Source organism: Muntiacus reevesi, chromosome 16 (genome assembly GCF_963930625.1).
Source record: "Muntiacus reevesi chromosome 16, mMunRee1.1, whole genome shotgun sequence".
Classification (NCBI taxonomy): Eukaryota; Metazoa; Chordata; class Mammalia; order Artiodactyla; family Cervidae; genus Muntiacus; species Muntiacus reevesi.
Window position 1 is genome coordinate 40903528 of NC_089264.1, and position 26052 is coordinate 40929579.

Sequence of the window (26052 nt, forward strand, 5' to 3'; positions counted from 1 at the left end):
GAAAAGAATGTTTCAGGACTGCATCAACAACCCAGCCACAGCATCTTTTAGATTTACCTCAGGTACTAAAACAGCAAAGCCTCTACAAAAAAAGCGTTGTGCCAGAGGAAACAAGACAGTCGAGGCTTTAACCCCCAAGGACTCTAAAGACTCTGAAACAAATATGATAGGATCAGAATAAGGATTCCTAGAACATGAGTGTCAAAGATTATGTGAGGGACTTGCGGTCTCTATATTGTCATCTGAAAGACAGGACAGTCACAAACAAGGGATCCTAAAGAGCTACGCTGGTAGACCTAACAGTGAAAAGTCTTCCTGAGACATTCAGGTTGTCCCCTAGACCTGAAATCAAGGTGACACTCTCGACTCCCATCTTCCTTTCCACAACTCCCTCCCAAATCCATATCCAGTTACTCACCTAGTCCTCGACTTCTTTATTCTATACATCTCTTGTGCATAGCCCTTTTTACATCTTTATCACTACCCTCTAATGCATCTTCTTTCCAAGTATCAACTATAGCCTTAAAGAAACCTCCTCACCAGTCTGCCTGCCTCTTTCAGCCCACAAATCACTCTGCACACTATAGCCAGAATTTCTAAATTGCAGATCTAATCATATCACTTACCTGCTTGGGGGTTCTAGTTGAGTCTCCTGAATTCCAAAATAAATGTCAGACTCTATCCCAGTGAGACAGGAGTAGACTATCACAGCCTAACTCCCTTGTGTGAGTGTGCGTGCTCAGCTGCGTCAGACTTTTTGCAACCCCGTGGACTGTAGTCAGCCTGGGTCCTCTGTGCACGGGATTTTGCAGGCAAGAACACTGGAGTGGGTTGCCATTTCCTCCTCCTTTACTTAGCCATATTCGTATCCCCTACTGAAAAAATAACTTCCCATTCTTTCAACAACTCATGGGTTTTCAAACTTGTGTTGATTTCAATGCATATTATTTCATTCATGTAAAATGCCTCTTGATTTCCCACCTTAGCTTCCTGCTACATGCTTCACACAGATAATTTGTTTTCATATTTCCTTTAAAACACCACTTCCAACAGAAAAACTCTTAAATCCCTCAGGGCTATTCCAGTGCTAACACTATATACTTCTACATTCTCCTGACATAGAGTTATTTTAGTGGTCACTTCTGGCTTTTTTTTTTTTTTTTTTGCCTGCTCAAAATTCATGCCCTCTTTTTCTAATTTTCTTTTCTGAGTGATATGAATTCTTGGGTGGTTTGCCATCCAGAATGCCCTGCTTTCCCCTAGCGAACTGGTGAGTTGAGATAAAGCTAGTCCAACTGAGCTTACTCTCTTGGAAGCTGAGATCTTGAGTGGAGAGCCATGAGGATGGAGAATGGTTAGTGCCGATTAATACCAGCGCTGGCAACCTGACAAAACCACTGATTGGTCCCTGACTTGTATCAAGGAGTCCCTCTGGCTCCTATCCATTTGGAAGCCTTAGTTACTCAGATTCCCTTTTAGTACTGTGAGCAACTCCACAGCCTTCACATAAACTTTAATTAAATTAACTAGAGCTGATTTCTATTGATTACAGCCAAAGACATCCTAACATTTTCAACTCTTCTGAGACTTATCTTTTATTTGTCTCACTCATATTAGAAGCTGTTTTCTCTTAAAGGGCAGGGAGCAGGCACTTAACTTCCTTTTATGCTCATCATTTAATATAATGCCTCTCTTATAATAAGGAAAGTGAGGTCGCACAGTGGTGTCCGACTCTCTGCGACTCCGTGGACTATAGCCTACCAGTCTCCTCCGTCCATGGGATTCTACAGGCAAGAACACTGGAGTGGGTTGCCATTTCCTTCTCCAGGGGATCTTCCCTACTCAGGGATTGAATCCGGGTCTCCCACATTGCAGGAAGACGCTTTAACCTCTGAGCCACCAGGGAAGCCCTCTCTTATAATAGGTGGTCATAAATAAGTGAATGAATGATTTACCTTATGGAATGAACATGGGCAAGAAGCAGTGATTAATACCAGTGTAGTAGAAAAGATACTAATGCCGTTATTCTGGTTTGCATTTTTGTCAATGATTGGAAGATTTAAATGTCATATTTACATATCATATTTGCAATCAACATTAATTGGGAGGGATAGAAAATATATTAAATGATGAAATCAGATCCTCGAATGATATAAGCAATCTAAAAGGAGGAGTTACACATTTAGAAATGGTTTTATTGAGATATAATTCATGTACCAGAAAATTCATTTAAACTATATCATTCATAGGTTTATAAAGTAATCACAGTGAAGCCATTGCTAAAATCTAGCTCTAGAATATTTTCATCACTCCGAAACAAGATCTCATACTCACTGGCAGTCACTCCCCATCCCTCACTCCAATCCTCAGCTCTGAGCAATCACTAATTTACCATCTCGCTCCACAAATTTGTCTTTTCTGGACATCTCGTATAAATAAAATCATACAATATACTACACGTGTGACTATCCTCTTTCACTTAGCATGATGTTTTCAAGGATTATCCATGTTGTAGCCTGTATTTATCCTTCATTCCTATATTTGCTGAGTAAATAAATATTTCATTGTGTGAATAAACCACATTCTGTATACCCATCCATCAGTAGAGAAACATCAGGTTTGTTTTAATTTTTTTGACAAGTATAAGTAATGCTGCTGTGAATTATACAAGTGTTGTATTGCTTTATGATTTTTTTTGGTTTGGTCTATATTAGAAGTGGAATTGCTAAGTCGTATGGTATACTTACATTTAACTTTTAAAAACTACTAAACTCTTTGGCAAAGTGACTGCATTTCCACCAAAAATGTGCAATGCTTCCAATGTCTTAGAAAAGTATTCTGCCATTTTTTTAAATTAGGTTGTCTTTTTATCATTAAATGATAAGGGTACTTTATATTCTGGATAAAAGTCTCATTGGAAATATGATTTCCAAATTTTTTTCTCCTGTTCTGTGAGTGAGTTGTCTTTTCAAACTCTTAATGGTATCATAACAATTTTTTTAAAAATTCAGTAGTTTTTATTCGTTTGTGCTTTGAGTACCATGTCCAATCCAAGGTTACAAAACCTTACTTTTAAGATTTCTTCTGTGAGTTTTATAGTCTTAGCCCTTATATTTAGGTTTATGATCCATTTTGAGATAATTTTGTGTATATGATGTGAAGTGTGTGTTCAATTTTACTATTTTGCATGTGGGTATCTAGTTGTTTCACATCATTGAAACACTATTCTCGCCCTATTGAATTATCTTGGTACCTCTCTCAAAAATCAATCAAGCAAATATGCATGGCTTTATTTCTGAACTCTCAATTCTATTTCATTGAACTATATATCTATCCATATGTTAGTACTGCGCTAAGGTTTGTAATTGGAAAGTGTGAGTTCTTTAACTTTGGTCTTTCTCAAGATTGTCTGGTTCTTCCAGGTGCCTTGCATTTCTATATAATTTTGTAAACTTCTACAAAAATAGACAGCTGGGATTTGGATAAGTTATATTTTATATTAATATAATAAATTAGTGAAAGTGAAAGTCACTCAGTCACCTCTGACTCTTTGCGACTCCATGGACTATGGAAATCTCCAGGCCAGAATACTAGAGTGGGTAGGCTTTCCCTTCTCCAGGGGATCTTTCCAACTCAGGGATCCAACCCAGGTCTCCCGCATTGCAGGCAGATTCTTTACCAGCTGAGCCACAAAGGGAAGCCCATAATAAATTAGGGAAGCTCATAATAAATTATAATCCATTGAAAAAATGTACCGTTAGTGAGTGAGGACGGGGTGAGTTAAGGTCCTTGTCAGCTCTGGAATACCAGATTTCTGAAAATTAGCCATGGTAAAGAGAATAAATATCTAAAACATAAATGCAAAAAATTAATGAATTAATGTATTTCTTAAGGTAAACAGTTCCTTTACCCTCTTGCCAGATCCAAACTTCAAGTCTTTTTTTTTATTTGCCTGTGGTTCATTATTTTTATCACCATCAGACAGTAATATTTTTAGCTACTGATGATAGAGTTGTTAGCTCATTATTGTGACTTTAGCTAACTTAAAAGTATAATGATAATTTCTTTTAGAGAGACTAGAAAGTTTCCAATCCTCGGAGGATGGAGTCCATACTCTATTCCACTTTATAGCATTAGCATTAAGTATCTAGTAACTAACATCTAGCACCAGTAGGGGGAAGGAAATGGCAAACCACTCCAGTGTTTTGCCTGGAGAATCCTGTGGACAGAGGAGCCTGGAGCGCTACTGTCCATAGGGTCGCACAGAGTCAGACATGACTGAAGTAACTTAGCATGCATGCATGCATTGGAGAAGGAAATGGCCACCCACTCCAGTGTTCTTGCCTGGAGAATCCCAGGGACAGAGGAGCCTGGTTGGCTGCCGTCTATGGGGTCACACAGAGTCGGACACGACTGAAGCGACTTAGCAGCAGTAGCAGCAGAAGCTAGTAGACTTCAGATTTCCCAGACTAAACCTAATATATAAAAAAGTTAGTTTACAACAGCACCAAATGGCATTCATTTGGTTTTTTTCCCCTATAGATTATTGCCATGCCTCTAAACGTGTTTCTTAAGAACCTTCCCCAGTCCTTAACTGACCTTTTCTGAAAAGCCCAGAAAATGCTCCCGGATGGCCATCAGGTTCATCTTCTTGGTTATTAAGTATCGTCTGTCACTTTCCTGTTATTCAGTTCTAGCTCTATGGAGGGGTGTATGGGATTTCAAATGCGCAGAAATTCTAAAATAGTCTGCACAGCTCTGGGGACAGTTCTAAGCCATCAATCTACAGCTCAGTTCCATTCTCAAAACTACTATGCTACATTCTCTTGAGGTCTTTTGCTTCTCCACACTAAAAGTCTTAATAATAGTAGGAAAGACTTTAATAGTATTGCTAACAGTAATGATTTATTGATTGTATTTTTTCTATTAATTCCTTATTTGCATCTTTTAACTAGTTTTTTTTTTTAATCAGTTACTTTTTTCTTATCTTTTCTCCTTGGCTTGCAGGAATTTCTTTTACATTCAGTATTAATCCTATGTTGTCTTTTGATGTTGGGAATAATTTTCCCAGTCTACTATCTACCATCAACCTTATCAGTGGTTTCCTTAAGAAGATATTCTTTATTTTTAAGTAGTCAAAGTTACCTAATTTTTCTTCTTATGTTTTGTTTTTGCTGTCTTGTTTGGAAAGGTCTTTATCACCTCTAGAGACAAATATGTCTCCTATTTTTGACCTAAGAGCTTTATAGATTTTTGTTTCACATTTGAGTGCTTAATCCACATGTGATATGGGATAGAGGGTCTTTTTTTATATTGTGTAAGCAAGGGATCAAGGTTTCTTTTTATTTGCTATAAACTGAACCAGTTTTCCTTCCTCAATGATTTAAATCAAATTGTAATATATAAATTGGATTTATTTTAAGCTCTTTCCCCTAGATTTCTGTTTTATCACAATGTTTATATATTTTTCTTTCTCCTCCTCTTTTTTAATGATGACTTTGCAATGCAACTTTTCGGAAAGAATTTTCTCTTATTACTATTCTTTTTAATACAGTCTAGCTAGAGCTCTCATATTTCTTTTAAATTTGGAATAAATGTTAAAATATTAACTTGAATTTTTTAGGATTATAGTAAATCAATTGATAAAATTTGGAACTGATCCTTTAGACATGAATTTTAATCACCCAATAGCATAAACCAATCTTGCTACATGTTTTAGATTTTTTCTTTTAAGTCAATTAATAAACTCAAATTTTTGCTTTGTAAAAGTATTTTGCATTCTTTGTCAGATTATCCTGGATATATTTCATTGTGTTTTATTGATATTTTAATGTTATAGATTGAATAGTACTTTCTAGACAAATATTATTGATTAATAGGGTACACAAAAGACTTTTATAAATTGATATTTTATCAGGTAAACTAAAAGACTGCATGTTGCATTTCCTACATGGAAGTTTTTATGAAACTAGTATAATATTGATTTTCAAGATGGATAAGTAGAATACAAAATAAAGCATTTATAAATCCATTTTGTCTTTTACCACATAAAGAACTAATCATACAATGATTTTAATGGGTACAAAAAATCATTTATTTAATTTCAATGTCTATTTTTGACATAGACTCAGAAAATCACTTGTAGATTGAGTGTGTCTGACTCTCTTTCTCTCTTTTTTTAGTTTTCTGAAAGCCTTTTAGAAGACAGGAAATATCTATCTCTTGAAAGTATGGAAGAACTCAGTTAAGAAGCTATTTGGATCTCAGGTGTCTTTGGAGGAGAACCTGAAATTACATTTCAATTTGTCTAATGGTCATTAGTCTACTCAGATTTTTATTCTCCTTGCTTCAATTCTGGGTTTTTTTATGGTTCTATACAAATATCTCTTTTCTTTCTAGGTTTTCAACTATTTTAGTGTAAAACAGTTATACTAATTTTTTTATTACTGCCAAAGCTTTTATTGTATATATATACACACAGTATTTTTTTCATTCTATGTTTTGTTGATTTGTATATTTGCTTTTATATTTTTCCTAGATCATTTTTGCCAAAGATATCTCTATCATAGGAATCCTTTCAAGAAAATTTGCTTTGGAAAATATTTTTGTGTTGTTGGAGTTTACATATCCATTCATTTATTAAATATGTACCTTAAATGTGCTAGTCTTTGTTACAGGTACTCTGATATATTGATAGCAGTGAATAAAGCAGACTAAAACCCTTGCTCTCATGGAGATTACATGTTCATGCTATTCTCTAGATCTTACTTAGATTATGATCAGCTACTCTTATTTCTTCTTTTGTTTGTGTTTTCCCAACTTTTTACATTGGGTGCATATGAATATCCCTCTTTAAAATGCACTTACTTTATCACTAAGTGCTATTAATAATTATGGTATGTTTTAATTTCTTTCATGATTTCTATTTATGTACACTGTATTTTTAATCTCTAATTATGCCTAACATAAATATCCACCAGTATACTATTTTATACTTTCTAGTAACTGTATCTTGCTCTATAGAGTCCTTTCTTCTTTGGACAATAAACTTGAATGAACTACTTACTTACATCCCTAATTGAACTATTTACACCCCTAATGTTATTTACATATTACATCTACCTGTATATCTATTTATATATCTATATATTTCTCCTCTAAGATTTCTCTTCTTATCCAGGTATCTTCTCCAAAAATATTCTCAGAGAGGATTATGTGGGCTAAATTTATTAAGAATGAAAATAGCTTTGCTTATGCATATTTAAATAAATTTTAGCTTATTAAAAATTTTGTTTGATTTTTTTCAGCAGTTTAAAGATATTACCTCATTATCTTTCCTTGTTTTGCTATTGAAAAACTTAATGTTCAATGATTTTTTTTTTTATCTAGAGAGTTTTAGTATATTTTATTTTTGCCATTTTTTAATTCTTGGCATTCACCACAAGATGTCTATACATAGGGTTTTTTAAATTTAATTATTTGGCACTCTATAATCCCTTTCAAATTGAGATCTTTCATTATCCACTAACTCTCATAACTTCTCAGGTCTCATTTCTTAAAATACATTTTCTCCTCCATTTATGAGCTTTCTTACCTTTAAGGAATCATATAAAAAGTTAAAACTGCTATTCTATTCTCCATATCCTCCAACTCTTTTTTTTTTTTTTTCATCTCTTAATTTCTTTCTGTGATCCTTTGGTGATATCCCAAATTCTGTTTTCTAAGTTAGCAAACCCTTTTGGATGGTCCATGTTGCTGTTTATCTTTTTTGTTGAGTTTTTACTCTTAATTCGTATTTTTATTCTTTGTATGTGGATGGGGCTGGATTTCGTCCACCTTAGCTTGCCCTTTGCTCCTCTTATCAGTTAAAAATGCTTCCTATGACCTTGAGACTATCCATATTTTTAGAATTGCTTTGTGTGTTTAGATGCTTCTCTCCTTTGTATTTGGTAGTATCAGACAGCATTTCAGGGGAGGGGAGAGCAGCATTCTCATTTCTTGTCAGTAACTAAAAATCAAGCTTACTCTTTTATATCAAGAGTAACAAGCAGGAGGGGGTCGAGAATTCAGATGTGAACCTAGCACCATATCCCATGGCCAGGCTGGCTCTATTGTGAGAATGTCACATACACCACGTCTTCCTCGGACCTGCCAGTACATTGACCATGTCTGAAGATTGAAGACTTGAGGAGAGTGACATAAAAATCAGGCAACAGGGAAGTGAATTCCAACAACAAATAACATTTGGCTGAGAAACCATTATCACCTTCCAGTAATCGATATTCTTATTTATACCTACAAAGGCAGTGATTGAAAGATAAAAAGAAAATATTCTCTGCTCTCACCTAGACAGTCACCCTGGAGGGTTTCAGAGGGCACATGGATTGATCCTTAGCAACCGGAAGCCTTCAGAACTTGCTGTCTTCTTTCTTCTATCTCCGTTCTTCTCCTTGCCCTTATTTACACACACACACACACACACACACACAGACACACACACACACACACACACCCTACTTTATTTCTCCCTGAATTGCACATTACTTGAAAGCTGATTCCTCATGAATAGGTTGTCACTACTGATTTTGCATTTTCTCCCACATTTTCTGCCAGCTATTGTGAAGAGCATCTTACTATGTATTCCAAAAGGATATATAGTACATATAATGGGTTGCCATGCCCTCCTCCAGGGGATCTTCCCAACCCAGGTATCGAACCCGGGTGTCTGGCATTGCAGGCGGATTCTTTACCTGCTGAGCTACCGGGGAAGCCCAAGAGTTCTGGAGTGAGTAGCCTATCCCTTCTCCAGATCTTACCAACTCAGGAATCAAACCAGTATCTCCTGCATTGCAGGTGGATTCTTCACCAGCTGAGCTACCAGGGAAGCCCAGAGTAATATGTATTTACTATATAATAATAAAATATCAAATAATAGTATTAACATAAAACAGTATACTATAATTAAGTATATATTATATACTTGCATATAAAACATATTAGCATATTGTGTATTATATTAATTATAATGATTATTATTATAATTTTCTATTATATAACATAATAAAAACCAGGGGCCATTCTCCTTCTAATGAATTTTCTAAATGTCTTTGGGACACTTAGTAGTTTTCCATGTGAAACATGCTCTTGTTGAAAATCATCAGTCCCACATATTCAAAACCCAGTCTTATGATTTCTTATGAACTTTGAGGGGTGTGGGAAACACAGGGGAAAAAAAAGCAGAATTCCATAAATGTCCACGATCTCTCTTAGATCCCAAGCTTTGTGGGTGGTTGGACTTTCTGGAATTTGAATCACTGGAGCCTTATTAGTGTCCTACCCGGCCATCAGGAAGCAAAGATGTGTTACTTGAATCAAAAGTGTTAATAAAACCAGACTGCACCACTATAAAAGAAAAATCAGCTACCAGTTGTCAGGTGATTCTTGTACAATTTGTATTATTCTCTGCCAAAATGATACATCCTTTCTTTCAGGTTTTGCCAAGGCAGGAGAAAAGGAAAAGTTAAACTGTATGCGAGGTCAAGGTGGGGTTTCTGTGCTGGATGCAGGCTAGTATTTAGATAGTGTTGTGTAAGTCAGATACTTTATAAATATTACATTGTTTTATTTTCCCACCAACACTCTTAGATGTATGTTTTTATGAACCCTTCACAGATCATTAAATTGAGCTTAATGACATTCAATATCATCTCAGTTTCACCAGTAACAATGGAAAGAGCCGATTTCCCAGAAGCCTGTCTGCATCTAAAGTGTGTATTCAGTTCACTCTTACAGAGAAGAGAGGATTCTTGACTTAGAGCAGGGTTTGCCCTTGATTAAATATGAAGCAGCTTAAGAATACCTATGCTACCTCCACATGTAACATTCCTATTAAAGATCTTATTGTCCCCTTGCAGTATCCCAACTCCACTTTAGCATTTAGGCATCCAGAGCTCTTAGCCAGTATCTGATTTCCTAGAAGTGGACCATCTCTGACATTCTAATTTTTACTTAGGCCTTCTTTGTTGTTATTACTTTCTGCTTGCTTGTTGTTTAGATTGCTTTGTGTTTGTCTTACCTAGAGAACCAAAGATAAAGGAAACATTGTTTCTTTCCTATCTGCTATTGTTTAATTCAAAGAAATGAATCTCTGAAGGTAGAGTTTCATTCTCTCAAATCTAAGAACAGACCATGTAAACACTAAATTTGCTTTTATCAAAATTCAGTGAAATCTAGCCAATTATCAATGTCCCATGGTCCATTTAGTACCAGAAGATTTAACATCTAAGAACAAGAGAAAATAAGTCAGGTGGTCTTGAAAAACATTCCCTTGAGACAATCAAGGTAAAAATAAAGAAATCTCAAAAGTTTGGTGTGGGTATGTTTATCTTGCTAGATAATGTCAGTAGTTTTCTGTAGCTGCTTATTGAGCTGGCTAATGTTTAATTTGAGTAACCTTGTGGAAAGACCTGTTTAAGTGGCACTATCAAACAATAGCAGCAAGAGGAGAGATAAGGAGAAAGTATAAAGGGATTATTAAAGAAATGCTGGGGGTGGAATTTATCTCTCCAAACAAATCAGTGTGTTCTGGGCTTAATAGAAAAATCCTGTAATGGGTGGACAGATAGGAAACTGTTATTTTCCAGAATGTAGTAGCACGTGAGTGGTTTTACTCTGATGTTGTGGAAGAGAATTGGGGAGGAGAGATCAACTTTCAGGTCATTGTTTTTATAACATATTTTCTAAGCTGTTGACATCCTAAACACTTTTATTTTTCAACAAAGGGTGAAGGTGATGGGAGGGACAGGAGTTTGAGAATGCCTTCTATAACTCTCCTTCTATAATGCAGCTGTATGGGAAAGACATCTCTGTTGATCCCTAATGTATCTCACAGATGTATAAGGACATATCCAACTCGGATAAACTTCAGCCAGTTATGTCAGAGTAGTTTTCACTAAGCAGGCAGATTATAAAGGAGAGACAGTGAGTAGAGAGACTAATTACTAAATAGAGGCTGAGTTTGCCTTTCCTTGCCCCTGTTACCTAGCCAGACACAATAAAATTTCCAACATGTGTTCCTTGTATTTCTCTATCACAGAAGAGAATTAATAATGTGCATGTATTGATTTTTTATTTGTATAGTTATTGAAGCAAAGGGGTTGAAGTAAAGAATCCAAGATTCTATTTGGCCAATCACCTTATATTTGTTAAGAACTTAGTAAGAGTCACCTCTGTGGGGATTTGGAGAAGGGCTATTAGAAATGGAGTGACTTTCCTTTGGGTGCTTACAGAAGAGACGAGCTGACAAGACATACATGTGACAATCAGAACGATGAAGCAAGATGCTAAAGCTTTGACTAGTTTCATTTCCTCTTCTGTGTTACCTAGCAAAACATATCAGTAATTACTGGACTTTTCCATGGAGATAAAAATCTAAGACAAAGGTTTGAACACCTAGCTGTGCTTATGAATTTCTGAAAATTCAGATGGATTTGCTCCACCCTAGATGAAACAAATCAGAAACTCTCTGGGTAAGTGATACAGATTAAATATTTGTATCCTCTCAAATTTCATATGTGGAAGCCCTAACTCCTTATGTGATGGCATTTGTGGAGATAAGGCCTTTGGAAATAGATGAGGGTGGTGTTCTCATCATAGAATTAGTGTCCTTGTAAAAAGAGACACTGGATAGCTTGCTCTCTCTGCCGTAATGCACAAAAGGTTGTGTGAGTACACAGTAAGAGGGAGGCCGCCTGCAACACAGGGGAGCATTCTCACTAGAACCCAACCATGATGACACGCTGATCTTAAATTTCCAACCTCCAGCACTGTAAGAAAATAAATTTTGTTGTTTACATCACCCAGTCTGTGGTATTCTGTCATGGTAGCCAAGCAGACTAAAACAATAAGCCCTGGAGTTTATGTTGAACCAGGTTCCTCATCTTTCTACTTCTACTAGATATAATTTAGTAGATATCTACTTTACTAGATATAATTAATTTTTTTTTTTCAAATTTTCCCTCTTGTCTGATCGTCCTCCAAGCACTTACCTGTAGTCACCACCGTCTCAGTAGAAGAGTGGATATAACCCATGGGGCATTAGAGAAAAAAAAGACTTAATCATGTTGTGGGTTAAATGAGGCTCCCCCAAATTAAAAAAAAGAAAGATATGTTGAAGTTCTAACCTCCAGTACTTCACAATGTAACATTATTTGGAGATAGGGTCTTCACTGGCCTAATGAAGTTAAAATGAGGTCCTTCGTGTTGGCCTTAATTCAAAACCACTTATATCCTTCTGAAAAGTGAAACTTAAACACATAGACATAGAAACACTATATGAAGATTGAATTATGCTGTCCCAAGGCAAGGAATGTCAAATATTATCAGTAAGCCACCAAAAGCTAGGAGAGGGGCATGAGGCAGATTCCTGCTCACAGCCCTCAGAAGGAGACAACAATGAAGACACCTCAGTTTACAGCTTGCAACCTCCAGAATGGTGAGACAGTAAATTTCTGTTGCTTAAGGCACCCAGTTTGCAGTGCTTCGTTAGTGGCAATGTGAGCAGATTAATACAAACCATCTGAGAACTAAGGCACTTACGATTCATTAGCCAAGATCTTGAGGAAAGGTCATTTGTTTGTTTATCTTGGATGTTCCGTTTTGTTTTCCTAGAATTTGCCATTATATATTAAGATTCAAAGTCCTGTAACATTTAGCTATCCTCAAAATTTAATGTGCATCAAAATGACAGGAAGGATTTTCCGAAACACAGGTTGATAGGTCTGTCCTCAGAGTTTCTATTAAATAACCAATAGGTCTAAGATGAGGCCTAAGGATTTGCTTTTCTAGCAAGCTATTCAGTTCAGTTCGGTTGCGCAGTCGTGTTCGACTCTGCGATCCCAGGAATCGCACACACCAGGCCTCCATCACCAACTCCTGGAGTTTACTCAAACTCATGCCCATCGAGTCGGTAATGCCATCCAGCCATCTCATCCTCTGTCGCCCCTTCTCCTCCTAACTCCAATCCCTCCCAGCATCAGGGTCTTTTCCAATAAGTCAACTCTTCGCATCAGGTGGCCAAGGTATTGGAGTTTCAGCTTCAGCATCAGTCTTTCCAATGAACACCCAGGACTGATCTCCTTTAGGATGGACTGGTTGGATCTCCTTGCAGTTCAAGGGACTCTCAAGAGTCTTCTCCAACCCCACAGTTCAAAAGCATCAATTTTTCGGCGCTCAGCTTTCTTCACAGTCCAACTCTCACATCCATACACGACCACTGGAAAAACCACAGCCTTGACCAGACGGACCTTTGTTGGCAAAGTAATGTCTCTGCTTTTTAATATGCTATCTAGGTTGGTCATAACTTTCCTTAGGTGATACTAATGATGCTAGTTTGAGGACAGAGAAGACACTGGTTGACAAAAGAGCCCTTTTAATAACCAAATGATGATGAGAATTGGAGCAGATAGTAAAGAATCAATGAGCAAACACAGAAGCCATGCCCACTGGGATGTAGAGTTGGTACTGAAATATGCAGAATAAGGCAACTTAATCAGTGGTTTTCTAAATAAGGGTCAATACAAGTCATAACAAATTTCACAGTTTCAGTAGTTCAGTTATTTTCATATATTTAGCCATGTTTTCCAAAACATAAAATTCTGGAAGAGCTGTACATCTAGAGATGGGGTTTGAAGGATGAACAATTAGAAAGTTTCAGCAAGAGTGAAAGAGTAAGCAGCATTTGCAAAGCCCTGTGACTGAAAAATAAAATATACATTCAAGGTGAAAGGCCAGAGTGGCTGGAATGTGAATAGTGCAACAACTCGCCTCTGTAACCCTAGAGGTGAGATGAGAAGAGACTGCAGGTTACAGACTGGGCGGGCACACCAGGAGGTGTCTGTGAAAGCAGTCAACTCACTTTGGTTGTTTTAGAATTAAGAGAAATCTCTAACTCTCTGCCAGATCTTCCACATTGATCCTGAGCACAAACGTTAAAGATACGAAAGGATTTCTTCATGAACTTCAAGCTATCTCCAGATTCTAACCTCTACAGGCCACTTGGTAGCCAGGTCAACTAAACATTCCTTTTTTTAAATTTTTTTCTTTTTATAGAAAGTGTCTTAAGTCAGGTTCTCAGGAGCAGACCCTGAAATAAGATTCTTGTGGTTGTGATTTATTAAGGAAATGTTCCTAGGGTAAACTGTCAAGAAGTGGAGGTAGAATAGAGAATGAGCTATTAAAATAAGAAGCTAAAAAAAAAAAAAAAAAAAAGGAAGAAGAAGAAGCTTACCCAATCCTGATACTGGAGGAGAACTCAGGAGTGGAAGTTACATCATGGGGTTGTCTTGGTCTGAGTGGGATTAAGCGAATTCCCAAGTGCTGTCCTCCAAGAAGGGAGCTGCCTGATAGCCATTGGAAGCCAAAACATACCAAAACTAGGGGAAGAATGCAAAGCAATGGTAAAGAGTAGCTCTCCTAATCTGCTTGAGCTGCCATTACCGAATAGATCGGGTGTCTTAAACAACAAAAATTCATTTTCTCATGATTCTAAATGCTGAGAACTTTAAGATTAAGGTGTCAACCAATTCAGTTTCTGGTGAAATATCTCCTCCTTGGGTTGCAGATGACTGACTTCTCATTATGTCCTCAGTGTGAGAGAGAAAGAGATGTCTCTTATCACTGAAAGAGTACTAATCCATCCTGAGGACCCACACTCATGACCTAATCCTATTACCACCTAAAGGCCTCCGTCCAAATACCACTACACTGAATGCCAAAGTTTCAACATATGGATTTGTAGGGAACACAAACATTCAGTCTATAATAGGAGCCAAGGAGATATGACAGAAAAATGGACAATAGCATCTATTATGATATGTCTTTCTTCACTTCTTTGACTCTTTCCTGATGCTGGCCTCAATCGGGGTCACTTCAATCTGTTAAATATGTTCTAAATGTTTGGAAGCTCCTACATTGGCTTAAAGACTCTTTCATTTCTGCAAGTTTTCCTGCTTGCTCAACCCTTTATGGTTATGTGTAGGGAGGAGCACCAAAGACTTACTCAGCATGAACTTGAGCTCTAATAGGATGAAAAAGGCATGCTTCAGATGCATAACTTTTGAAGACGAATCATGGACTTGTGCTACATTTATTTAACTGAAATATCATAGAGGTGACTCTCAGGGCAAAGGTAGTCTACTATTAAGGAGGCATCTGAGTGTGAAACTCAGAAACAGATAACAGACAGCAATGTCAAGATGGTAATTTTCCAGCTTAAAAAATAAAATCCCTTCCCTGGAAAGCTACAATACACCAAAAATAAAATCAAGTGAATTTATCTCCAAAGAGCAGGAAAGCTATTTTTCTGGAAAAGCATTTTAATTTGTTTCCCCCCTGCACTGTAGTTCAATTCTTCCCTGAAGCCTATTCCAAGCTAAAGATGGAAAAGAATCCCCCAAGAGGTCAATGAGAACATCATCCCTTGCAGAAGGTCCCTTTATCACTGAGCTTGCCGACTTTACAGTCTTCTTTCTTACACTTTTTCTGGTATATATGTATACTTACACATGTGTATTTTTATATAAATATACAGACATGTATGTATACTTGGGGCTTCCCTGCTGGCACTGACAGTAAAGAATCTGCCTGCAATGCAGGAGACCTGGGTTCGATCCTTGGGTCGGGAAGATCCCCTGGAGAAGGGAATGGCTACCCACTCCTGTATTCATGGCTGGGAAATCACATGGACAGAGGAGCCTAGCAGGTTACAGTTCATAGGGTTGCAAAGAGTAGGACACGTCTGAGCGACTAACTTTTTTTTTAATATATGTACACATAGGTACATATATAACAGGTTGCATGTGTGAAACTTTCAGCTCATGCTTGGTGTACAGTTATGAGTAAAATAAATATTTACTATTATTTATGATTATAAAATAACAGTATTTAAAAACAATCTTAGGTAATATGGGGAATCTTAGGTAATATGGTAATTTTGGGTAATATGGGAAATAAAGAAGGCTAAGAATATTAATTGCCTGGAGAATCCCATGGATGGAGGAGCCTAGTGGGCTACAATCCACGGGGTCACAAAGAGTCGGACATGACTGAGTGACTTCACTTTCTTTCTAAGAATATTGATGCACGTGCTTAAAGCAAAAACAATCCATTTCCTATTAACACAACTACTGCCTAAACTTATTTTTAATAGAGATGAGTCAGTTTGACAATAAAGTTTGTAGAATGAACACATTCTAGTGCTTGAAGGAAACTTAGAATCAAGTATTCTTCACGTTCATATGATCAAACTAAGTTACCAAAGGTGCTCTGACTTTTTCAAGGTCAAACAGCCACCAGGCAGAGTCAGCTCTGAAAGACAGTGCTATCATTCTACCAGTATCTGTTTGACCTCAATTCATATTTGCTGAAGGAGTGGATCAGTCTTTTTAGAATTCATAGATGTATACATTTATAAAGCTGGTTCAGGACAGGTAATTCCATGTGACTTGTCATTCAAACAACACAGCATTGGTTTGACGCACATCATTTCTAGCCATCGAAAAAGTTTATGTTGATGCCTGAACACATTCCAGAGTCTCGGAAGTGGAAGAAAAGGGTTTAAAAAGCAAACAAACCTTAGTCATGCTTTAAAGGACACTTGCTTTGGAATGGAACTCTGGGGTGTTTAATTATCAACATGTGCCTTTCCATCCCCGGCCTATTAAATCATCTGGCCTGCTAATAATAGCCTGTTTAGCCATCAGGAGAAGATGGATGAGTTTTAGTTCCCATTTTCAAATCCGAGGGATCTGCCCTGTTTCTGAATTATCTGCAGATGAAGATTAGTCACTGAGGCATCTGTAGGTTGTACAGAGGACACTGGAGTCTTGGCCGGCACATTTATCCTCACCAGAGCGCTCCTCCCTCTCCTCTGGGTATCCACTGGTGAATAGAGACCAAAGGAGCCAAGGTTAAATGCAAGGAAGGAAACCTTAACAATTAAAAGCTCTTTTTAGCATGTGTAAACTGGATTTAATTGCTTCCTGTTTTTAAACGGTCCATGAATAGATCCCTTTAGCTTGGCAAGGGAAATTGTACAAGTAGTATGACTGCTTTCACAGAGACAACGTCTTTTTTTTTTCCCTTTGTTCTTTTTGATCTGTATCCAGTGTGCCTGTTACCTGTTGATGTATGGCTAACTATCTCAAAATGTAGTGGCTTAAAACAACAGTTTACTTGGATCATGACTTTGTGGACGAGGAAGTCAGGAGGGGATTCACTGGGTGTCTTCTCTCCACTCCATGAGATGCTAACTGGAGTGGCTTGGCTGGTCCAAGATGGTTCACTCGCAGGGCTAGCAGGTTGGTGCTGATGCTGGCTAAGAATTTAGCTTCATCTTTTGTCAGGGTAACTTGGCTGTGTTTCACGAGGCCCTGTCTGCAGTCTGGTTGGACTTCTTTATGGCAAGAACAGCTGGGTTCCTAAAATGAATACATTTTCAGACCAATGAAAGCTACAAAACACCTTCTGACCTAGCCTTAAAGTACCAGAAAGACACTTTTGCTATATTCATTGGTCAGACACATCACTTAAGGGAGGCTTAGATTCCACAGGATGGAAAATAGGTTCCCTTTCCTTAAGAGTAGGACAGCAAATTTTGCAGACATCTTTATTATAAGGAGGAAAACAGTTATCATTCTATTTACATATACACCTCCCACCCTACAAATAATCTGGTGTTTCTCAGAAGCTTAAAAGTATTTTAATTTATTTATCACACCTCCCTTGCTCATGATATTTAATATTTACCTTAATAAATATTTTGATTTATTTATTACATTAATTTATTTAATATTTAATTTAATAAACATTGTGATGTTTTAAAACAATGATTTCAACAATCAGTTAATCAAATTCCATTTATTTGTCTGATGATTACTTCTTTCCTTTCTGAGCCCATTTCCATATTGATAATAATACTTCAAATGCCATTCTGGATCCTAAATAACTAGTTAGTATCAAATAATGGAAGCTTCTACACAACATTTTCTGTGAAAGCAAGGCAGACAAGTAAAAAATAATTGAAAAAGACTTTCCAAGCTAAAGAAGAATCTTAACAATAGCAGAGCTTTTGAGATATTTAGGTTGTTTTCACACTACCCTTTCTCTTTTATCCTCCAAGGAGTAAGTATACAAAAAATCAGTTTTGCAGATCTTATCGGTAGACCCCAAAGTAGAAATTAAATAGTAGTAAAAATCTCATATATTGAGTCCCTTTTCATTTGCATATATTTGCATATGAATAAAGAACTAATTGTTGTGAAGTAACAATTAAGAGAACAATAGAAGAAAGAAAAGGGGCTTGAGGCTGCAACAGACACCTGGGAGACTGTATTTAAAAAGCTTTTTAAATATTTGAATTTTTTTCACTAAAGACAAAGGCATTGAACCATGCACAATATGCTACCAAAAGAATCAAAATGGGAAAAAGTTTGTGACCTACTAATACAATTTTTTGATGGAGAGAAGTTGAATTTTTCCCCTTTCAATCTTGAATATGAAGGCAGTATGTTTAGAATCCATGGCACCTATGTAGAGATAAAGCTGAAGCAAGTTCTAAGTTCCTACTGCCAAGTTTGCAAGTAAATCTGTACTAGCCTTTTTTTCAAGCTGAGATTCTAAAATAGTTGTTTGATGTTCCTTCAGTAGAGAACTTATTTACTGTGCTTGGGACAAAGTGGCCTTCCTTTTCCCCTGAGCAGTTCAGCTCTAACCTCAAGGTGGATTACTTCACTCAGCAAAACTAGTGACTGGCTGGCATTGAATCCCTTCCACTCTTCTTCGAAAGCAACTTTGCAAACATCTGTGCCACCCTGAGCACAATCTTTGTGGGATTTACCTTTATAATAGATTTTTTTTCCCTTTAATTTTGCCTGCCTACCATCCCTCTTCTGAAAATAGAGCACTACTTTTTCTTTATACAACTTTATCTCATATTCTCAGTCATACAGGCTTCTGAACAGTCTCACAGCCTCAGCGTTAAGAATAGAGACAAAATAAGGGGAGGTATAGTTCAGAGATACAGATGGACCAGAGTAAGTTGAACATAAGAAAAGAAACAGGAGAAAAAAAGAGAGAAAGACAAACAGAAAACACGGATGACATCGTCTGAGATCATGAATCCAACCATGTCCCAAACTATATTTTCAAATTACATTGCTATTTAGTCACTAAATCATGTCTGACTCTTGCTACCCCATGAACTGTAACCCACCAGGCTCCTCTGTCTGTGAGATTTCAAAGGCAAGAATAGTGGAGTTGGTCATCATTCCTTTCTCCAGAGTATCTCCCTGACCCAGGGACCAAACCTGCATCTCCTACATTGAAGGTGGATTCTTTACAGCTGAGCCACCAGGGAAAATTTCAACTTCTAAAAGCCAGTTAATATTCTACTTCCAACATACACACACACACACACACACACGAATTTTATTAATTTATATAAAAATAATAGCTATTGTTTTGCTTAAACTCATGTGATTTGTGTTTCTGTCACTCAAAACCAGGCTTTGACTCTGTGGGAGAAGGTGAGGGAGGGATGTTTCGAAAGAACAGCATTGAAACATGTATATTATCTATAGTGAAACAGATCACCAGCCCAGGTTGGCTGCCTGAGACAAGTGCTCGGGCCTGGTGCACTGGGAAGACCCAGAGGAATCGGGTGGAGAGGGAGGTGGGAAGGGGGATTGGGATGGGGAATACATGTAACTCCATGGCTGATTCATGTCAATGTATGACAAAACCCACTACAATATTGTAAAGTAATTAGCCTCCAACTAATAAAAAAAAAAAAGGCTTTATTAATACAATGAAAGTGAAAGTGTTACTTGCTCAGATGTGTCTGACTCTTTGCGACCCCATGGACTGTAGCTTGCCAGACTTCTCTCTCCATGAAATTCTCTAAGCAAGAATACTGGGGTGGGCTGCATTTCCTTCTCCAGGGACTCTTTCCAACCCAGGGATTGAACCATGATCTCCTTCATTGCAGGCAGATTGTTTTACCACTGAGCCACCAGGGAAGATTTGTTGGAGTGACGAACAACTCCAGTGTCTCAGGGTCATATAACACAGAGATTTATTTCTAACTTACTTTATATGTAGGCTTTAAACCAGTAGAGTTCCACCTGTCTTGTCTACTAGACCTCCAGACTATAGGAGCAACTTTTATTTGGAAAGTGCCATTCTCAGAGCAGAAAGCAGAAGCCAGAGGCTAAGTTGAATTGTGCAGTCATATTTAAGGCTTCTGCTCCACCATGGCCCACATCACGTTCGCTCAGATTATAGTGGGCAAGTCTTCCAATGGGACAAGAAAGTGTATGCCACCTACACACTGGCATGGTAAGTTACGTAACAAACACAAAGAACATGTAAACTCCTCTCAAAATGGGAGTGAATTGTTTTGAACAATAATATAATCTGACACAACAGACCTAATCAGAAGCAATAGATCTGTACCAGATTTTATTACTCTCTTAACTTAGCTGCCCTCTTGGACACTTTTATAGCTTGAATCAAGAGCCCAAGCTTTCCTTAGATTTCTAGAGTTTCTAATGAGAAAATTTACCTTTAAGACTTAGCACAGAGTAAAACCATATACTTTTGTACAAGCCATAGAGCTATGAAAGCTTTGGCTGGAATGGAAAGCTCTTAGGGATATTGTATCCCACAGCAGGAGAAAAGTTACCTTTCTATAATGAGCTCCCCAAAATAAAGCTTGTTCAGAAGCTTATATGAAAATGAACTAACCCTAATGTGTTGGCTTTAGATATTATTGGCAAATATTTGGCTCCATCATCCTGTTCCTCTGACTCTAGGTTTTGTTTTTTGTTTTTTTGTTTTTTTTACAAATATGCAAAATGTACACCCTTGATACTATTAAGATGTGGTTATCAGTGGGATTTATATTCAATAAATTTATTCATACATTCATGTACTCTAAAGCATTCAAGTAAATATACTTTTCTCCATTTTGCTGTATTTCCAATGATGTTTTAAGAATCCATAGATGGGCACTATTCTAGTAACAGTGACTATTTAAAAAGCTACCCCAAAGCTTAGTGACTTAAAACACCAATGAATATATATTATCTCTCATGATACACATGAGTCAGAAATTTAAGTGCAACTCAACTCTGTAGTTCTGAAGTCATAGACTGATGGTGGCGAGAGCTCAGTCAGTTCAGTCATTCAGTCGTGTCCAACTCTTTGTGATCCCATGGACTGCAGCATGGCAGGCTTCCCTGTCCATCACCAACTCTTGGAGCTTGCTCAAACTCATGTCCATGGAGTCGGTGATGCCATCCAATCATCTCATCCTCTGTCTTCCCCCTATCCTCCAGCCTTCAGTCTTTCCCAGCATCAGGGTCTTTTCCAGTGAGTCAGTTCTTCACATCAGGTGGCCAAAGAATTGGAGTTTCAGCTTCACCATCAGTCCTTCCAATGAATATTCAGGACTGATCTCCTTTAGGATGGACTGGTTGGATCTCCTTTCAGTCCAAGGGACTCTCAAGAGTCTTCTCCAACACTACAGTTAAAAAACATCAATTCTTTGGTGCCCAGCTTTCTTTATAGTCCAACTCTCACATCCATACATGACTACTGGAAAAACCATGGCTTTTACTAAACAGACCTTTGTCAGCAAAGTAATGTCTCTGCTTTTCAAAATGCTGTCTAAGTTGCTCATAGCTTTTCTTCCAAGGAGCAGTTCAGTTCAGTTCAGTCTCTCAGTCATGTCTGACTCTTTGCCACTCCATGAACCGCAGGACGCCAGGCCTCCCTGTCCATCACCTACTCCCAGAGTCCACCCAAGCCCATGTCGACTGACTCGGTGATACCATCCAACCATCTCATCCTCTGTCGTCCCCTTCTTCTCCTGCCTGCAATCTTTCCCAGCATCAAGGTCTTCTCAGATGAGTTAGTTCTTCACATCAGGTGGCCAAAGTATTGGAGTTTCAGCTTCAACATCAGTCCTTCCAGTGAACACCCAGGACTGATCTCCTTTAGGATGGACTGATTGGATCTCCTTGCAGTCCAAGGGACTCTCAAGAGTCTTCTCCAACACCACCGTTCAAAAGCATCAATTCTTCTGTGCTCAGCTTTCTTTATAGTCCAACTCTCACATCCATACATGACCACTGGAAAAACCATAGCCTTGACTAGATGGACCTTTGTTGACAAAGTAATGTCTTTGCTTTTTAATATGCTGCCTAGGTTGGTCATAACTTTCCTTCCAAGCAGTAAGTGTCTTTTAATTTCTTGGCTGCAATCACCATCTGCCGTGATTTTGGAGCCCAGAAAAATAAAGTCATCCACTGTTTCCACTGTTTCCCCATCTATTTGACATGAAGTGATGGGATTGGATGCCATGATCTTAGTTTACTGAACATTGAGTTTTAAGTCAAATTTTTCACTCTCCTTTTTCACTTTCATCAAAAGGCCCTTAGTTCTTCTTCACTTTCTGCCATAAGGGTGGTGTCATCTGCATATCTGAGGTTATTGATATTTCTCCTGGCAATCTTGATTCCAGCTTGTGCTTCTGCCAGCCCAGCGTTTCTCATGATCTTAGTTTTCTGAATGTGACTAGAGCTAGTGTCATGAAAACTTCTTCACTTATATACATGGAATTCCAGCTCAGAACACTTGGATATCTGGGGATAGCAGGGGTCCTCAGGAATATTTTGTCACTCTGAGTTGTTCTATGTGATGTCCACCATGGCATCTTCAGAATTACTTACATAGTTAATCAGATCTCTCAAAGGTATAAGTACATACGGTAAAAAAGAGAGAGAAAAGGGCTTCAGGTGAAGCTATATTGCATTTTATAACCTAGCCTCAGAAGTCAGGCAAGTGTCAGTTTTCATCATGTTCTCATGGTGGAAGCAGTTACAAAATATGCTGAGGTTTGACTGGATGGACCAGAGACTTCATCTTTCAGTTGAGAATTGTCAGCATCACTTTGCAAGAAGAGTGTGTGGGATGAAATTAATATTTGTTTGACCATCTTTGACCATCTTTGTTTGACCATTTGTTTGACCATTGGATTTTGGGAAATCCAATTTTCCAAAAATACCCTGGTTTTCTTGCCCCTTAATCTGGTTCTGATGAGATATATTGGGCTTGAATTAAAAAAAAAAAAATAAATCATAGCTAAAAGGAAAGGACCATAAAATAATCTCATGCAACTTTTTTCAGTTGCCAATTCAAGGAATTTAAGCAATTGCCCAAGATACGACAGATAATTAGATACAAATATACCATTATTAGACTAGGAGCCCCTATACCGAGTCTTTTGCACTCAATCACAACAGGATAGTTCATTTTATAGGACTCTCATTTTACAGGTCATGGCTATGGCATAGCTGAAGTGCTCCTGCTGCTGCCAAGTTGCTTCAGTCGTGTCCGACTCTGTATGATCCCACGGACGGCAGCCCACCAGGCTCCCCCGTCCCTGTGTTCTCCAGGCAAGAACACAGGAGTGGGTTGCCATTTCCTTCTCCAGTGCATGAACGTGAAAAGTGAAAGTGAAGTCGCTCAGGCCTTTTGGACTCTTAGCGACCCTGTGGACTGGAGCCCGCCAGACTCCTCCGTCATGGGATTTTCCAGGCAAGAGTACTGGAGTGGGTTGCCGTTGCCTTCTCCTTAGTTAAAATGATAAGAGCTGAATTTCAAGTTGTATTGAACTGCAAATCAACTGTTATCTGGCCTTAGATATTTAGTTTTTTTATATATGTTAGCAGGTAGTGATTCATACTTAAATCATTGGTCAAAAACAGAACAAACTTCACATGTATTCAGAATTAACCTCAAATGCACCATTGATTTAAGTGTAAATACAACTTTCAGGAGGAAAAAAAAATAGAATATATTATCAGATTACTAAAGAACATAAAACATAAAAGATATTTCATATGATTTTTAAAATTTCTTAGCTCTCAAAACTATATGAAATAAGCAGTATTAATCGGTTTTATAAGGACTTCAAACTCAATTGCTTAATAGTTGGTTTCAAATCCCTGAATAGTTCTATGGTAATTGCAATCATATATTTCATAATCTATTTTATATTGGATAAATATTGGCTGTTTTCTTTCAATAAAATGATTTATTTCATTTAAGTTTTCAAATTATATGTGAAGAGTTGTTCATAATATATCTATATATTTTTGGTACATATGCAGGGTCCTAGTGGTATCCCCTGTGTCATTTCAAATGTTTGTAATTATTTTCCTTTATTTTTTCTTCCTCAGTCTTGCTGGCTCTTTGTCAATTTTATTGATTTTTTTGAAGAATAATCTCTTGGTTTCATTGATTTTCTCTATTGTGTTTCTGTTTCCAAGTTCAACAATTTCTGCTCTTATTATTTCCTTCCTTCTGTTTGCTTTGGTTTTATTTTGTTCTTCTTTTCTGAGTTGAAGTGGAAGTTTAGAGTATTGATTGGAGACATTTTTTCCTAATATGTGAATTTAGTTGTACATATTTCCTCCTTAGCACTGCTTTATCTGTCCTACAAATTTTAATAATTGTATTTCCATTTTCATTTGGCTAAATGAACATTTTAAAATTTCTTCTGAAGCTATCCTATTGACACATGGATTTTTTATAGATATGCTGCTTAGTTTCCCAATATTTGGAAATTTTTTCTGTAAATTCTCATATTGATTTCTAGTTTGGTTCCATTGTGGTCAAAGAATAAACTCTACAATTTCACTAGTTTAAATTTTTTAAGTTTCTCCATCAGGATATGATTATATTGGGACATGATTCATGGGCACTTGAAAACGATGCGTGTTCTGCTGTTGTTGAGTTTTCTGAAAATATTGAGTAGATACTGTTGTTTAAATGGTGCTATTAAGTTTTTCTATAGCCTTGCTGATTTTCTGTCTAGTTTTTCAATAAACTGTTGAGAGAAAGGTGTTGAGGTCTCCAATTATAATTGAGTGTATGATTTTTGTTTTAGTTTTATCTATTTCTGCCTCAAACATTCTACAGATCTGTTGTCTGTATATGTATACATAGAATTTCTGTATTTCTGTGTCCACTTGTGGGCTTACCTTTTTATCATTTTATGTTGCTCTTTTATTCTTGTAATTTTTTTTGCTCTAAAATCTACTTTATCTGATAATAATACATCTATTCTTACTGTCCTTTGATTAATGTTTGCATTATATATATATATATATATATATATATATATATAAAACAGATGGATTATGTTTTATAAATCACTCTGCCAATATCTGCCATTTAATTGGTATGTTTATGCCATTTACATTTAATATAATTATTAATACTTTAGGATTAAACCTGACATCTTGTTTTCATTTTTGTTGTTCTCTTTTGAGCAAACCCTGGGGGATAATGAAAGACAGGGAACCCTGTCATGCTACAGTCTTACAGGATTGCAAAGAGTTGGACACAATTTAGTGACTGAATAAAACATGTTTTATTTCTGGGTTCCTTTTCCTGACTGTCTATGGGTTAATTAAAATTTTTTAAGAATACATTATTATTTATCTTTAGTTTCACATTGTATATCTCTTTGTGCAGCTTTTTTAGTGATTATTCTAGGTATCGCATTATACTTAGAATATTATAATTATGTATGTGATATATATATATGATATATCATCTCATATATATATGTATATACATAACTTAAGCCGATTATAAACCAAAATGTTTCCTCCCTTTAACTTCCTTTGCACTCCCTTATTGATAACACAATTGGCTTAAATATTTCTTCAACCAACATTTAGAACTATATTATACAGTGTTAAAAGTTTTGTATCAGTCATCAAAAATTTAGAAAATTCAAGAGAAGAAGAAAAATGTTTAATGTTTTCTTCACTTTGTTATTTTCTCCTCTCCAAATTTCTAGGGTTCTTTTTTAAAATTTCTTTCCTGTTTAGAAAACTTATTTTAGCCACTTTTATTAGAATAAGTCTGAGAGTGAGAGATTATTTTAGTTTCTCTTCCTCTAAGAATATCTTTATTTAC

General features: G+C 36.9%; 1 long non-coding RNA gene across 1 annotated transcript in view; it reads left to right on the forward strand.

Annotated features, from left to right (window-relative positions):
- LOC136147959 (uncharacterized) overlaps positions 1 to 25376 on the forward strand; it is a 103019-nt gene extending 77643 nt beyond the window's left edge. The window contains exon 2 of the long non-coding RNA XR_010659417.1: positions 23397 to 25376. This is a non-coding gene — a long non-coding RNA (uncharacterized lncRNA). The remainder of the gene's footprint in view (positions 1 to 23396) is intronic.
- Positions 25377 to 26052: the final 676 nt, after the last annotated feature.